This window comes from Crocodylus siamensis, chromosome 15, assembly GCF_052110815.1.
Source record: "Crocodylus siamensis isolate JL-2025a chromosome 15, ASM5211081v1, whole genome shotgun sequence".
Lineage (NCBI taxonomy): Eukaryota > Metazoa > Chordata > Crocodylia > Crocodylidae > Crocodylus > Crocodylus siamensis.
In genome coordinates this window covers 19,177,157-19,195,026 of record NC_143409.1, presented here as the reverse complement: position 1 = coordinate 19,195,026, position 17,870 = coordinate 19,177,157, and the positions used below count along the sequence as shown (strand labels likewise).

General features: G+C 43.3%; 1 protein-coding gene across 1 annotated transcript in view; it reads right to left on the bottom strand.

Annotated features, from left to right (window-relative positions):
* ATP8B4 (ATPase phospholipid transporting 8B4 (putative)) overlaps positions 1–17,870 on the bottom strand; it is a 210,387-nt gene that overhangs the window by 188,223 nt on the left and 4,294 nt on the right.

The following is a 17,870-nucleotide window of genomic DNA, read 5'->3' as shown; positions in this document are numbered from 1 at the left end:
CAAAGGAATTATGATTTTTTTCCATCTATTAAAACAATGTCAAGATAATGATATATTTCAGCAAACATTCACTTCCTGAAATAAGAATATCTATTCACTTTTATAAAGCCAACAAGTGGCACAATCACATTACAGGGTACAGGATGCTTTCCACATTATAATACAAATACTTTAGACTACAGCATTCCAATCACTTCAGATCATCTCAGACGTAGTGGTCTACAGGAAAACATGTTTTTCTTGTATTGTATTTTCAATCTGTTGAACTATATCTTTACCTATATCTTCATCAGAACATCCCTTAAATTTAAGCCAGTTACCTAGGTTTTTGTTGGTTTACTTTTTTAATCAGGATCAGTACAGCATGCTGATACTCTAGGTCCTATACTCTAGGTTCTGCTTTCTTTTGCCTATTACGTTCCCTATTTCAAAAAGAAAGTAACAAAAGGATTTTATGAAGTTTACTTCGTTGTCCTACTCACAAATAGGACTGGAGAGATTGGAGACAAAAAAAAAACTACAGGGGGTTCAGTAGATGCCTAGAACCCTGAGATTACATCCTGGCACATCAAGAATTATAAAACTGTAGGAACAAATAACCTCAGTACAATACTGTGCTCATCTACCCTCCATACATACTTCATATCTTATCTTGACATGATTTACTGCTATAAAAAACATTTCTAACCATTACTTTTGCAAACAGTGATTTCTGAAAATGGATTATTAAGCTTTTTATATTTTGAGACATTGTTGTTGCCATGGTAAGTCCCTCACAGCTGAGGATGCCAGTGCCTTGGTGGAGGTGGTGCCGCCAAACAGAGTAGAAATGCAGACATCTGTGCATGCCTAAGCATTATAAACATCTTTTGCTTTGTTGGTATGTCAAAAATTACAAGATTTCAAAAATTTTCCCATTCTCCAACTCCCTGGCCCAATGTATATCAATCACTTATGCAAAATGCAACACCTCTAGTACAGGATATTGAGAAGGACCCTCCCAGAACAGCAGAGAGCCTGACAGTCAAGACATTCATTTAGAACTGTGGCTGGCAACCTTTTCAAGCCGCAGGCCAGAACAACCTGGTTCATCTGACACAGGCCAGGTGGCTTTTGTGGCATATCAATGATGAGGGGACTTTCCTCCACCACTTTCCATGCCAGGGCTAGGCAGCTGGGAGCTGTGCTCATACCGCCACTTCTCCAAGACCCTTGGCTCCCCAGCTGGGGCATGAGTGCAGGTGCAGCTTGCAACCTATAGAGAACTGTACCTGGACCAGGCAGCTGAAAGCTGTATCTATGCTGCTGCCACCTGCACCACAGCTGGGAGGAAGGAAGGAAGAAGAAATGGCAACAGTGTAGATGGATCTTCCAGTTACCCAGCCCCAGCACAACTTCTCACCAGCTGGAAGCTGTGGCCCATGCGTAGGCCAGAGGGGGACTAGGGGGTGGAAGAAAGAAGCGGCATCTTCTTGCTGCTTAGCCACAGCATGGGCACAGGCGCAGGAAAGACCCTCAGGCTCTACTGGCTGTATCTGGTCCCTGGGCCATATGATGCTGACCCCGATCTAGAATATGGAAGAACCAAAGGTGCACCTTAATCAACAAGCTATTGGTGCTTCTGGGGTCTCTCTCTGACTTGAACCAGAAATACATCCTTCCCCAAACACCATTTTTATCCAAACTAAGCCTTTCCCATTAAAAGTTTCAGTTACAATAAAGCAGTATTTTCCAAATAAAATCATTTTATTGAAAAATCCTTAACCAGTTTTAGTTCAGATGCAAGCAATACTTACACTGCACAAACCAAAATGAAAATAAAGACAGCTCCAGCATACAGAACGCCTTTAAAAGCAAATATAATGGGTCCTATCCCAAGAGAACAAGCCAGATGCTTCATCACAAAGAAAACAAAGCAACTACCACCCACACCCCCTCCCACAGCCAGTTGCTTTGCATACATTTTACCAAACCATAAGTGCATAACAGCAGCTTTCCTTTACACCAAGCAAAGAACATCCAGCATATGTCCATTTTGACAAATAAGGCTACATGGCAAGGCTACAAGAACTGCAATTATGTACAAACATTAATCAATGAGATGACCAAACGGCTAATGCATCAAGCCACTCACTATAATTAATAAATAAGGTAAAATAACACTCCAACAATCTTGATAAAAATCAAACAGTAAAAAAAAAAACAAAAAACAAAAAAACAGCTGTTTAATGTCATTTAAAATATAAAAATATTTTTAAAATACACTTGTATTGAACTTAAGCTAAATGTAATACAAAATATGTTAAAAGATTGTATGTTTAGGCCTTAAGATAACTTCATAAAATAAACAGCTAGATCATGAGCTCCTATCAACAGCTTTGAGTTACAGGTTGAATGTTCTCCTATCTCGTGGGATGATCACTCAGCAAAACCTGAGCAGTCGTAAAGCTTCCTCTCATGCGTGGATGACCTCTGCCTGACTCAAGAAGTCTATGGGCCAACCAGAGGCAAAGCGCTGCTCGTACTGGCTACCGTACTGGCTACTGGGGATAACCTAATTGGCAACCTAGTGATCAATGGGAAGCTGGGTGACAGCGACCACGAGCTGATCACCTTCACCATCAGCTGTAAAGCTGGCAAGTCAGTCAGCAACACAGAAGTCCTTGTCTTCAGAAAAGCCGACTTTGACAAGCTCAGGAGGCTTGTCAGTGAGGCCCTAAGGGACCACGACCCCAGGGAGAGGGGAGCTCAAAAAGAGTGGTTGCTCCTCAAGGGAGAGATCCTCAATGCACAAGCTAATGCCTTTCCTTCCATCTCAGAGGAAAGGCAGCAAGAGGGCACAGCAGGCCCCCTGGCTCTCCAGGGATCTAGCAGACCTCCTGAAGCTAAAGAGAAAGGCCTACAAAGGATGGAGGATGGGATTCACCTCCAAGAAGGATTATTCTGCACTGGTCCAGTCCTGCAGGGAGCAAACCAGGAAAGCCAAGGCTGCAACTGAACTCCAGCTATCTTTGAGCATCAAGGACAATAAAAAGTCCTTTTTCAGATATGTGGGGAACTGGAGGAAAAGCAAAGGCAACATTGGACCCCTGCTGAACCAGTTGAGGCAACAGACACCTGATGCCCAGGAAAAAGCCAACCTATTAAATGGGTACTTTGCATCAGCCTTTCATCAGTCCCATGGGACGCCCATGCCCGCCACGGGACAGGGAGGTCCAGGTGAGGGAGATCCCCTGCCCTCCATTAATGTTGACCTTGTGAAGGAACACCTTGAGAAGCTCGATACCTTCAAGTCAGCCAGCCCTGACAATCTATACTCCAGGGTACTCAAGGAGCTGGTGAGCATCATAGCCCAACCTCTGGCACGGACCTTTGAAAACTCCTGGCACTCTGGTGTAGTGACCCTTCGAAGACTGGAAAAAGGCCAATGTGGACAAAAAGGCCCATCTTCAAAAAAGGGAGGAAAGTGGATCCAGCTAACTATAGGCCTATCAGCCTGACTTCTATCCCGGGGAAGATCTTAGAAAAGTTTATTAAAGAGGCCATCCTTAATGGACTGCCGATGCCAACATCCTAAGGGATAGCCAGCATGGCTTTGTTGCGGATAGGTCTTGCTTGACCAATCTCATTTCCTTCTACGACCAGGTGACCTATCAACTGGACAAGGGAGAAGAGATTGATGTCAAATATCTTGACATCAAAAAAGCCTTTGATCTGGTATCCCATGATCACCTCTTGGTGAAACTGGCCAATTGTGGCCTTGGGTCCACCACGATTCACTGGCTAGAAAACTGGCTCCGTGGTTGGAACCAGAATGTAGTAATTGATAGAAGTCACTCATCATGGTGTCCTGTGACCAGTGGGGTCCCCCAAGGCTCTGTCCTTGGACCCATATTGTTCAACATCTTCATTAATGATGTGGACATTGGAGTCAGGAGCGGACTGCCCTAGTTCACCAATAACACCAAACTTTGGGGCAAAGCATCCACGCCAAAAGACAGGCGGGTGATCCAGGCTGACCTAGACAGGCTCAGCAAATGAGCGGATGAGAACCTGATGGTGTTTAACACTGAAAAATCCAAGGTTCTCCACCGTGGGAAGAAAAACCTGCAGCATCCTTATAGGCTCGGCAGTGCTACACTGGCTTGCACTATGGAAGAAAGAGACTTGGGGGTCATCATTGACCACAGGATGAACATGAGCCTGCAATGCGATGCTGTGGCTAGTAAAGTGACCAAAACACTGGCTTGCATCCATAGATGCTTCTCAAGCAAATCCCAGGACGTCATTCTCCCCTTGTACTCGGCCTTGGTCAGGCCGCAGCTGAAGTGCTGCGTCCAGTTTTGGGCTCCACAATTCAAAAAGGATGTGGAGAAGCTTGAGAGAGTCCAGGGAAGAGCCACGAGCATGATCAGAGGTCAGGAAAGCAGACCTTACAATGACAGGCTGGGAGCCATGGGGCTCTTTAGCCTGGAAAAGCACAGGCTCAGGGGTGATCTGATGGCCACCTATAAGTTTGTCGGGGTGACCACCAGTATCTGGGGGAACGTTTGTTCACCAGAGCGCCCCAAGGGATGACAAGGTCAAATGGTCATAAACTACTACAAGACTGTTTCAGGCTAGACATAAGGAAGAATTTCTTTACTGTCCGAGCCCCTAAAAGTCTGGAACAGCCTGCCATCGGAGGTGGTTCAAGCACCTACACTGAACACCTTCAAGAGCAAATTGGATGCTTATCTTGCTCCCTATGATCCCAGCTGACTTCCTGCCCTTTGGGCGGGGGGGCTGGACTTTCATGGTTTCATTGTTTCTAGGGTCGGAAGGGACCTGAGTAGATCATCTAGTCCGACTCCTGCCATGGCAGGAAAGAGTACTGGGGTCAAACAACCCCAGCAAGGTGTACATCTAACTTCCTCTTAAAGACCTCCAGGGTAGGAGCCAGCACCATTTCTCTTGGAAGTTGGTTCCAAATCCTAGCCACCCTGACCGTGAAGTAGCGCCTCCTGATATCTAGCCTAAATCTACCCTCTGCCAGCTTGTGACAGTTATTCCTGGTCGCTCCTGGCAGTGCTCGGGGGAACAGGGACTTCCCCAATGCCTGCTGGTCCCCCCCAACTAGTTTGTAACAAGCCACTAGATCCCCCCTCAGCCTTCTCTTGTGGAGGCTGAACAGGTTCAGGTCCCATAGTCTCTCCTCATAAGGCCTTCCCTGCTGCCCCCTGATCATGCGAGTGGCCCTCCTCTGGACCCTTTCCATGTTGTCCACATCCCTCTTGAAGTGCGGTGCCCAGAACTGGATGCAGTACTCTAGCTGCGGCCTGACCAGTGCCGCATAGAGAGGGAGTATCACCTCCTTGGTCCTGCTTGAGATGCATCTGTGGATGTATGACAAGGTACGGTTGGCCTTCCTGACTGCCTCCCCACACTGCCGGCCCATGTTTATCTTGGCATCAATGATGACTTCAAGATCCTTTTCTGCTTCTGTACTGACGAGAAGGGAGTTCCCCAGCCTCTAGGTATGCTTCTGGTTCTTCCTCCCCAGGTGCAGCACCTTGCACTTGTCAGTGTTGAATCCCATCCTATTCTCATCCGCCCACCCCTGTAACCTGTCTAGGTCCGATTGCAGCCTATTCCTCCATTCTAGTGTGCCCACATCCCCTCACATCTTAGTGTCATCAGCAAATTTGAACAGGGTGCTTTTTACCCCCTTGTCCAAGTCACTGATGAAGATGTTGAACAGTGCGGGCCCAAGGACCGAGCCCTGGGGGACCCCACTGCCCACATCCCTCCAGGCTGAAAATGACCCATCCACTACCACTCTCTGGGTGCAGCTCTCCAGCCAGTTGGCGACCCATTTGACTGTCTGAGTGTCGACACCACAGTCCCCCAGTTTCTTAATGAGAACATTGTACTCCCTGGCACCTACCCCCCTCAACCATTTTCCTCCCTGTAGTGCTGCCCTCCAGGCACCCATTTCCCCCGTACCCACCCACCCCCTGAAGCTTGCCACCTACTACATACACCCTCCGTGCCTGTGCCCCCTGGCATCTGCTCCTCCCCCTGCTGCGGTCCCTGTATATCCTGGCACTTGCTCCCCCTGCCACCTACTCTCCAGCCATGGACAAAGGCTCCCAGGGACAAAGCATATGGTCACTGCAACAAAGCCTGGCCACATAGCAGCAGCAAGAACAGCAACTTCAGCTCCAGCCTCAGCCCTAGCCCAGTGTGGCCAGGTTGGAGCTGGAGCAACCCATGTGCTCCATGTTCTGGTCAAGAGCTGAAGCCATGCCAGAGGGTAAGCAATGGTGTCAGGGGAAGGAAGAGAAGGGGGATAGAGGCAGCGGCAGGAACAGAAGCAGAGGAGAGCCAGTAGGGAGCAGGTGGCAAATGAGATGTGGCAGTGATTGTGGCTCTGACTCCAATAAGCCTGCCCCACCCCCAGCACTTTGTACTTGAATGCAAGATGAAGGGCTCCTCGCCCCATGCTGAATAAGAAAAAAAACTTGTCTTGGATTTGAGTAAATATGGTAACTAGTTAAATAAGCAATGTAATAGTAACTAGTAAACAAGCCATGTATCATTCACCATTGTCTAACATACTAAAATGTGAAGTATACAAACGTATACAACTGCTTAAACAGAGTTCTAGTGTAGCAGTCCAAGTAACTAAAAAGATGTTCCAAATCTAGTGTAAAGGTTCTGTTTAATTGTAAAGTAGTTTCATAGGTTATATCAGTGGCTAAGAACGTACCTTTCTTTAAAAGCTAAAAGAAGTACAAATGGAAAAAGTTAATTAAAAGTGAACGTTCAAATCAAAACTTTGTACTTTGTGATTTAAATCAATCCATCTTAAAGTAAAAAGAACTAAGATGCTGTCTAAGGCTGGGTCTCTACAGAGACTTCTTTAACGACAGGCACAGAGGGGGGAAATCAAGCTCACTGTTTACTACTGAAAAAGCAAAAAATCCCAGGTGAACACAGACAACAGTAAAAATAAAACAAATGCAACCTAAAATGAAAGTAAAATGCTAAAGAAACAAAACTAGCTTTAAAAACAACCTTTACTAACTCTAAAGCCAGCTGGAGGAGGACACCTTCTCCACCCAATGCATTCACAAACATCTTGTCCAATTTACAGTCCCTACACAAGTGACACAGGTCATAGCCAAGTAAAACAAAGATGCTTATATGGACAGATGAACATTAATACATATGAGGGAACAGCAATCCAAACCTGATATTAAATGAGGAGAAACATGAAAAGGAGCACTTTCAAAGCAGACCAGCAGGGATATTACCAGATTGTAAACTAGATAGGAATTTGCTATGTGGGATGACTGCAAAAAATAAAAAAGCCAAAGTCATTTAGGGCTGTCTATGCAAGAGGAATCATAGTTTTCATTCTATGCATATGGCTATCGCAAGAGATAATATTAGAACTGAATCATGTTCAATATCAGAAGATACACAATTGAAACAAGTTTAGAAAACAACAACATGATTAGGGTGCTTGAAATGTTGATTGGCTGGGAAAAATAAACGAATGGAACATGCATACTTTGACTAGGCAATTATCGGACAGAACATGAGAAATGCCTTCAAACATTAACAGGTTATAAATACCAAGGGAGGATGAGAAAATATAACCAAGGACAATAGATGAACTTAAGAAAAGATAAACAAAGGCTGTCAAAGAGATTGTGCGATAGATTCTGAAAGAACTTAAGGAAGCTGCATCATTTAACTTATTAAAGTCAGAATGGACAAAATACTAGAAATCATACTTTTAAAAAGAGACTTGCTCTCATATGAAGAGTAGATGGTAAATGGAATTTTGTCTCATCCATAATTTCTATAATTGGCATTCAGTATGGTTAATACACTCTCTAACCATGGCCTCTCAAGTTCACTGCCATAGTATCTGAGGAAAACAGATCTGAAAGGCACTTCCTGATTCATCAAGTCCAGTCACCTATCCCTTTCATAAACTCATCAAGTTCCATTTGAAAAGTAGTTGGGCTTTCTTGACCTCATTATTTCTGTTGGATCCAGAGCCTTTTAATTAGAGGTAGCAAACAACTTTAAACAAAAGTGGCTCTTTAATTAACTGGCAAGGTTCTTTGAGTAGATGTGATATCTTTTATTAGACCAGCTGAGTAGCTGGGGAAAAGTTCTTAGCAAGCTTTTGGGCACAGTCACACTTCTTCAGGCATAGGAAGCCTCTGCTGGTCTGAGACTCCAAGGAAAGAGAGAAGCTAACAAAATTTTAATGTGGTAGGAACTCTCTCTAGAAGTGGTACATGAGGACTTGAATCCCGCAAGCTGTAAAGGGACTGAACTAAGATTCCCTACTCCATGCATATTAGGTGGGCTCCAAGTATGTCTACCAGATCTGGCCTCTCAGGGAAATATGTGCCTTGAGAATTCCAGTCAGCCTTAGGCATGAGGTGCATGCTGAACTGCTCCATCATGGAAAGGTGGTGGCAGCTCTGGAAATGTACCACAGCAAAATATTTGGGAAAAATATAAATACCTTACAGACTTCATATACTTAAAGGGTTAGGCAGGAGAACAAACTCTTAGACTTACGAGAACTCCACCTATATCCAGCTTTAGGCACACAAATCATTTTACAGATCTAAGCCACAAGTTTATACAAAGTACATCTGTAACAAACAGTGGTCCCTGCCTCGGACAACTTACCATCTAAATGAGATAAGGATAGTATGCAGTTCCTCAGTAGACAAAGTTCTGGCAGACAGCACACAACGGTGAAAAATAACATATTTTATTGGGAGTATTTCTAACAAAAAGTATCTGAGAACCCTCCCGTATTGTAGTGCCACAGCTGTGATTTAAAGTCTTATAAAAACAATCGTTAAATATTTTAATAAACTGACTTGCTTAACAAAACTAGAACGTTTTTCAAATATGCTATATTCATTATTATAGAAACAAGAACATATAAACTGAGGATTTCATGGGTGTTAGAGAAACTGACCTTTCCACTCAAATAGCTACTGCTACAATACTAGCAATAAAGAATTTTTCACTTACGTTATCACTGAATATTAAGCCTGTGCAAAGCAGCTAGTATTCGCTTTGGATTCAGATTTGGCTGATTCAGGGGACAATGATTCAATTTGGTGATTCAAATCACTGGCTCTGCACGAGCACCCCACTGTCCCAGCCCCCCCATAGCTGCCCTGCCCACCCCAGCTCCAGCTCTTTAGGAAGAAAAAAAACCCAGAAAAACCCTGCACTCACCATTCCTGCCAGGTAGGGGGCAATCCCTGCTGCCTTCCTCTGCCCCACATTGTGTGGGGGGGTGCTCTTCCATGAGCCCCACAAAGCCCTGAGGCTGCTGCAGGAGCCTGGAGTCCCAGGGTTTGTCTCTGTTTTTTTTTCTTAAAGAGCCAGAGCTGGGGCAGGTGGGCAGTCATGGGGGGAAGCTGGGGGAATGAGGGGCCCCCCATGCAGTGTGCAGCAGTGGGGGGCAGTGGGGATTGCCCCCCCCGCCCGGCAGCACCCAGTGAGTGGGGCTTTTTAAACCACCAGTCACTGGGGTGGGCAGGGCAGCCATCGGGGCTGCTGCATGAGCAGGTTGGGGTCAGAGGCGCTGGGGAAGCAGGCAGGGGATAGGGCCTGACAGGGGCCCCCCCACGGTCCCTACCCTACTCCCCTAGCCCCTCCACCCCCGCCCCATACTTACCAGCTCCAAGTCCAGGTGCAGCTCCCTGCTGCAGCAGGCGGGGACTGTCCAAATCATCAAAATTCTCCAAATCTTTTCCAAAGATTCAGAGAGCTTCAAATCGATTCAGACCTTTTTGGTGGTCCCCTGATTCAATTTGGATTCAGAGATTCAGCCACAGAATTGAATCACCACCTGAAGCTTCGCACAGCCCTACTGAATATCCAACTAGGGGTTGGCAGATCAAGTCATAAATCAAGAATCAGAGTCCTTATCAACATATAAAATCATGTAGTTAATTTCCTTGACTACCCACCTCTCCACACACTTTTATCCAGTTCTACACAGCAGCATATTGATTGTAATGTGGACCAAAAGCTGCTCCTTTGGTATTTCCAGACTGACCAGAAGATAAACATGTCTTGAGAAAGCCTATTCTTCTAAGACAGTGATTTTCAACCATTTTTTCATTTGTGGACTCTTAAAAAAATTTTTGAATGGAGGTGCAGACCCCTTTGGAAATATGGAAAGGGGGTGTGGACCTCTTTGAATTTTAAGTGTGGGTATTCATACTTTTGATTGATTATTGTCATATTTTGCGACCCCTCTGACACAGTCCATGGACCACCGGGGGTCTGCGGACCACAGATTTAAAACCACTGTTCTAAGTTTCCTAGATCAAGAGGCTAAGCAATGTTCAATACATTCATTCTAATTAACAAGCAAGGAGGAGCATTTGTCACCAGCTACCAACAACACATTGGTATTCTTGAAAAGCAAAGATGACTCAGCATGCAAACTACGGTACTTGTATTCACTTTACCATTGCCTCATTGTGCTGCTATTGTATATTTTCTAGTTCTGGAAAGTAAGTGAATTTTAACCATAGAAATATTCTTTCTAGAATATTCACTATTTTCACTTTTAATATAGCTCTCTTGCTGTGGAAAGATGCATACATTTTCCCACGCAGCTGGCACAAGCATGGCACCTAAAGGAACAACAAAGCAACCCAGTTCAGAATTTTTCACATTGTCTTGATTATTCTGATGTTGAACATGCATACTCAGTCATGGAGTTTAAGTAAACAGGACCACCCCATCTGCTTTTACAGTAGGACTTATGGAAGCCATGTGTTTGGCACTCACTGATATGCTGAATAGTACAAGCCAGTGATTACATATTCAGCATTATAATGTACTGTTTTGTCTTGGTACAAAAATTTCCAAGTGGAATACTACAGTCACCGCTATAATCCTGCTGTATGATCTGTCACTAAACTATCTTAGTACCACTTTAGAGAGTACTGAATAAAACTGTACCATACTATATATACCAACACAGTTCTTACACTGCTGAATTTCATCTTCCTTATGAAACATGTTCTCATCATAATCACCATTTTATTGATTTTGTAAAATAAAATAAGATTTACATGCAACAGATGGGAGAGAAGTCTATTGTTCCACTTCCAATCTGCTAGCTGCTGTTACTTTTAGAGAAGAGTTGGGGAGTGAACTGAGCATTTACAGTTGCTTTAAAAAAAACCTACAACTTTTTAATTAAATGGGTTTGAGAATCTGCAGGGGAGATTTTTTTACATAGGTATTTTTGTGCCATTATATTTTCTTTAAGAGGCATCTATGCTGTGAGATTATTTTAAACTTGCAACATGCTGTCAAACTCAAATCATCTTCGTAGCCTTGAAAACTGAAGGAGTGCAGTAAACATGTCTATTCAGAGTGACCAATTTTGTTGCATCTTTCTGTGCCGGCTAAAGGAGGCCTCTCACTAAAATTCTGGATCAATAACAACCCATGCTGATGAGGAAGTTCACATGACTGATCCAGATACTGTAACTGGTTGGACATTTTCTCTCCCCCTCTCTTTTCAGGGGTTTAACCAAGTCCACATATACAAACATCCTCAAGCATCAGCATCATTCAAACAGTGATCACAAGGTTGCAAATAAGCCCCTCACTAGTTCCTGTATAGAGTTTATTTTTAAATGGTTGAATATCTACCTGCCAGGGAAAAAAAAGCTTACTAACTTCCTTGGTACTAATGTTCCAGAATTTTATCACTAAGAGGCACTGTATTCTTCCAAGGGAAGTCCTACCATTAAACAATTTAGGACATTGTCCACTAAGACCCTCATAGCTGAGTATTTGTTTACAAGCTTCATTTAAAACACAGAGGTGCCTCTTCCTTTGAGCTTCCACTTTGGAAGACGAGGAATACTTGTCAAAACAAAAGATAACTTATGAAGTACAGGTTATGTATTTTTGTTAAATTCTGGCTCTATAAAAATATAAAGCAACCATCAGGTTGGACTTTTAAGGAAGAACATTATGCATACCATACCACACAAATTGCATTATATAAAAGTTCCTTTCAACCTACTTTGAAAAACTCAGACTGTCATATCTATTCTTGCAAATTACTTTTTAGGAAATCAAGCCATCATATCTGTCAAACATTTATTTTCCAGACCATCCAATTGCATACAGTTGTTCCATCTTTCAACTGGTAGGCTTGTTGAAAGCCTCTGCATAATGTTCATAGGGGAGAGCAGAAGGAGGGATGCCATGGTGGGCATCTGCTACAGGCCATGAAACTGGGGGGAAAGAGGCGACTGAGGCCTTCTTTAAACAACTGAATAAGTTTCCAAATGGTAGGGCTTGTTTCTCATGCGGGACTTTAATTATAGTGAGGGATCCACCTAAATTATGGCAGAAGTGCGCTGCACGGAGGCTCCTTTAATCTTGCTGTTTTCACCACATAACACCCTCCTCCTCCCTCCCTGCTGCTGACTGGTAGAGGGGTCCCATCAGCCTCACCACTCACTGCTGATCAGCTGGGAGGCAAAAAAACTCCCAGCGGATCAGGACGCAGTGGGGCCACTAGAGCCCCCCAGCCAATCAATAGCATGAGGTAAAAATCACAGCATATTTAAAACTGTCAGGTTTTAAACACAGATGTACTGAATATGTCAGGATTTGGTTTACCTGCAATCAAGGGGCAAAAAGCTAACACCAAAACATGTTGGATTAGGCCTGTTCACACAACTAGATCCAAGAAGCTGATACAAAATCTCCAGGCTGCTGGATGCAGCATACCATATTCACAGTTTGTTCCATCAAGACCACCATTGGTGAAAAAAACTTAAAGGAACTTTGGGAAAATGGAGTTCCTGGTCATTTTGTTCAATTTTCATTGGACAGCACTAACACCTTGGAGGAGACACCAGATGGGAAACAAAACATTTCACGCATATGAATGGCAGCATTTCAAAGAGAACCATTGAAATCAACTGAGATTAAAGAAAGCACCGACATACTAGGAAGAAAAAGAACCTTGCAAGATGTACCACCTGAATTTACTTAAGTCATTCCGGTGATGCTAACCTGTAACAAGTCACTGAAACCAACCTGTGAATTCAGGGCAGCCATCTTAGATTCCAATATGGCATCTACACACGCTGTGACTGCTGTGACAGCTGAAATGATGTCTGTGTGATAAAAGTGCTTGCTAAGCGCTCTGTGAGGATTAGACCAAGTGCTTTGCTGTCATTTATTTAGATATTAAGCTATATGTTGTTGTTAAGAGCCTAATTAAAGTCAAAGACTAATGAGGGCTAGTAAATTTAGCAAGGCCTTGTAGAAGTAGTGGTAGGCCCTGTGGTATAGTAAAAATTAACCTTATCAAAAGAATGTAAGGCTTGTACTGCTATTTGTCAGTCCTAAGGAAAGTTTATAGTGGGAGAATCTGTATGGCTGTAAGTTATCAACATAGCTCAAAAGTTATAAATTGGCACATCCAGAAATCATTTATGAAAGGAGATGCAGCTCTATGAAAGAAACTACCGATTTAAAAATTAGCTGCTGACCTGCTTTTGGTAGGCCCATGGATCTCGAGCCCGAGGACTGAATACCAGGGTCTTTCCCGGTACCCTTCGGACAGCGCTGACCGGGGATGCCTGACTTCACTGAGCTTTGCAGAAGAGAAACTTGTCCTACATCAGGCATCAGAGAGGACTGTCAATAAGTTGCCAATGCAAATTGTTATTGTCTGTCTTTGTTGTTTTGTTACTATGCATAGTTGTGTGTTTGTTAAGTCAATAAACCTTTCTTACCTTTCTACCCCCAACCACACTCTCAATCCTGAACACTCCACAGGCGGCTGGGACACGTGCTACTTGCCAGATTGGTTACATGACTTTTCCGACATGGGTAGACCACCTCTACCTGAAACACACTGTTGCCACCTGTGGCAATGAGTGACTTATGACAACAAAATCTGTAGACCTTATTGGTCAATTTCTACCCAACAATTATTGGAACATCTGCTGGGAGTGAAACACAGCAGTGCCCAAGCAGTCCAGCAAATTCTTGGGAACATGTTGCTGATAACTTTTTGATACAGATGGTAAAAGGTCCAATTTGTAGGGAAGCTCTTCTTGACTAACCGCTCACAAACAAGAAAGAACTGGTTGAGAATGTGAAGGTGGAAGCTAACTTGGGTGACAGTAGCAACATCTACAAAAGATGCTACTCCACAGTAGCTTTTTGCTACTGTGTAGTGTTGGGGAGCACTAACCAACAAGCTACTGTGCCGTAGCATCAGAAAAAACCTGTGCGGGGACGCTACTGCACAGTCATGTCAGTTACTGGCCAGTCATGTAGAAATTGGTTATGCAAGTACTAAATGACTGCACAAAATTCACGTAGACATGGCCAGTGATCACAAAATGATAAGAGTTCAAAATGTTAAGGGAAGGAAGGAGAAAGAAAGCTAGAATAAGGACAATCAAACAAACTCAAGGAATTGGTGGGCGTGATTCCCTAGGATGCAAGTCTGAAGGTAAAAGGAGGCCAATGAGCTGGCTGTGCTATAACAAGGCCCTTTTAAAGGTATAAGAGCAAGCTAGCCTGATATGACAGAAAAATGGGAAGCGCAACAGAAGACAAGCCTAGCTAGACAGCCATCTCTTAAAGGAGTTGCCACTCAAAGTGGAAACATGGTCATAATACTAGGGAAAAGTAAAAGAAAATTGCTTGGGCTTGCAGGAAGAAAATTAGAGATGCAACTGGAAAAGGACATCAAAGGCAATCAAAAGGGATGCTACAAACGTGTCAAAAGAAAGAGGAAAACCAGAAAAACCATAAGTCCCTTATAGAAAGCAGAAGGCAATCTAGTTACAGATGATGCAGAGAAGGCAGAAGGATTTGATGCCTTTTTATTTCAGTTTTCACAAAGGGGGCAGCTACCAGATGATAAGTGCAGTAGGCAGCAAAGATAAGGAAGGAGATGAACACACTAGAGTAATAGAAAAACAAGTTGGGCACATCCAGATGAGTATGGTCATATAGTATGTGTTTGCAGTGCCACATACCGCATGTTTGCAAACGTGTTTGCAGCACCACGTACCACACAGTCCAGTGTTCTCCGCACTGCAATGCCTGAACATGTGGTGTGCCAGGTTTTTTTGACCCCTGGATATTTGGGGGGTCATAAAAAAAAACTGAGGAAAAAAATCAGAGCAACATACGCTCAACCAGCACGTACTGCTGAAAAGCAGAGCCGGGCCATCCACTGCCAGCTAGTTCAACATGGTAGGATTGTCACAGCTGCAGCTCTGGGAGCTCCCCAAAACCCCAGGTAAGGCTTCTGAGGCCAGCCCAGTGCTGGCCCCAGCCACCCCTATCCAACTTGGGGCAACTTGCCACATGCCAAAGCACACGACATGGGCATTCCCTGGGGACAAGTAGCAGCGGTACATGGTACCCCAGGGAACCAAACGTTCATACACATCTGGACACGCCCATTAGGGCTAATTTAGAGAAGGTAAATGTTTCTATTTTTAAGTCAGCAGGGCTGGATTGGATGCACCCTCGGGTACTCAAGAAACTGACTAAGGTAATTTCAGATCCATTGGCCATTCTCTTGGAGAACTCATAGAAGTTGGGTGAGGTCCTGGATGATTGGAAAAGGGTAATATAGTGCCCATCTTTAAGGAAGAGAAGGAAGGTCTGAAGACTTACAGAGAGGTCAGCCTGACCTCAATACCTAGAAAGATCATGGAGCAAATCCTCAAGGAATCCATTGTATAGAACCTAGAGAAGAGCTGGGTGATCAGGAACAACCAGCATGGATTCACCAAAAGCAAGTCATGCCTGACCAGCCCGATTTCTTTCTACAATAGTATAACAGGCCCTGTGGATAGGGTGAGAGCAGTGGATGTGATATATCTTGACTACAGTAAGGCTTTTGACACTGTCCCACATGCCATTTTTATTAACACATTATGAAAATAAAGAATAAATATACTCAACAAGTAGTCATCAATGACTTAATGTCTAGGTGGGATGAGTATCCCACCCCAAGGGTCTGGTCCTCAGTCTGGTATCATTTAATATCTTTGCTAATTATTTGGACAATGAAACCGAGTGCACACTTAGCAAATTTGTAGGCAACACTGAAGAGGGTAGGGCTATGATCCAAAATGATTTGGATAGACTGGAAAAATGGTCCATACTCAATCAGATGAGATTCAACAAGGACAAATGGAAAGTCCTCCACTTGGGACAGAATAGTTTCATGCACAAATGCAGATCAGGGAATGACTGGCTAGACTGCAGTACCACAGAGAAAGATCTCAGGGTTATGGTAAACCATAAGCTGAATATGAGCAAACAGTGTACCCTTGCAAAAAAAAGGCAAATAGCATCCTGGGTTGTATTAACAGGATTGTCGCTTGCAAATGAAAGGAAGTAATCCTTCTGCTCTATTCAGCACCTGAATACTGTTGTCCAGGTTTTAGCCCCACACTCTAAACTGTCTACATCCTTCTTGAAAAGAGTCCAGTTCAGAGCAACAAAAACGATGAGAGGCCTGGAAAACAAGACTTACGAGGAAAGTCTTAAACTAGGGTATTAAGTCTGGAAAAGCAAAGACTGAGGGGAAATGTAATAATAGACTTCAAATACCTGAAGGGTGATTACAAGAGAGGACAGAAATAAGATTTCTTCTGTGGTCACAGAGGACAGGACTAGGAGCAAGGTTGGAGATTAGAAGGAACTTTCTAACTATGGAAGTGCTCAAGCATTGGGACAGGTGACCTAGAGAAAGTGTGGAATCTCCATCCTTGGAAATTTTCAAGAGTAGATTGGGCAGACATTTGGCTGGGATGGTTAAGTCAAGACCAATACTGCCTCATAAGGTCCCTTCAGTTCCTACATTCCTATGATCCTTTGTGCAAGACATTGCTTTTTTCCTTGTCAGATTTCATTTGATAGAGTTTGTACATCCAAATCAATCTGTAAAGAGAGATGTTAAAACAAATGACTCCATCTTGCAAGACCAATTTAGAGCCTTCCAAGACTCCACAGAAAAAAGATGACTCTTTGTGTTCCTCTAAATTTCTACAAGCAAACAAGAATGTAAAGACAGATTCAACAATGTGGCAAAACACTAGATTTTAAACATTTAAAAAAATAAGCTTAGGAATTACACATATATACAACTTACATTTCCATCAAGACTATATGGTTTCTGAACTCTTGGTTATCCTACCTAGGCCTCCTTTAAGAAAAATATTTTGACTGGAATATCTCGGTACTTTAGGTGACCTCATTGTATGATCCTCATTCAAAAAAAAAAAAAAAAGAAAGAAAGAATCTGAATGATCCCTGGGCAATGCTGGAGTACCATTTTACTTAATATTATTTTCCAGATCCTCTTTAATGTTAGAACTACATTAATCATTCCATTAACTTACTTTCTCCCCCCATACTTTCAGACTCAAAGTTGAGGATTACTGCACCTACTTCATGACACCTTTTCATTGCAACCTCCATAGAAGTCTCCCTAAAAACAGAGCCAGTTTGCAGAGGCAAGGAGATAACCAGGTGATTTTCATTGCATATAACAAGCCACAGTAAAAGGCCAATATATATGGACTATAGACAACCAGAATGAAGCACTCCAAACAGTAAATAAACACTATCTGTCCTATTATTTGGGAAATTCAGGGCCTAATCTTTTATTATTTGTATATCCAAAGCTCCCACTTACTTAAATGGGAGCTTTGTGCAAAGAATGCAAAATGGGGCCTTCAGACAAGAAACAAAGCAAACATAGAGGGATGTACCCCATATAAACATACAAAGATGCTTCA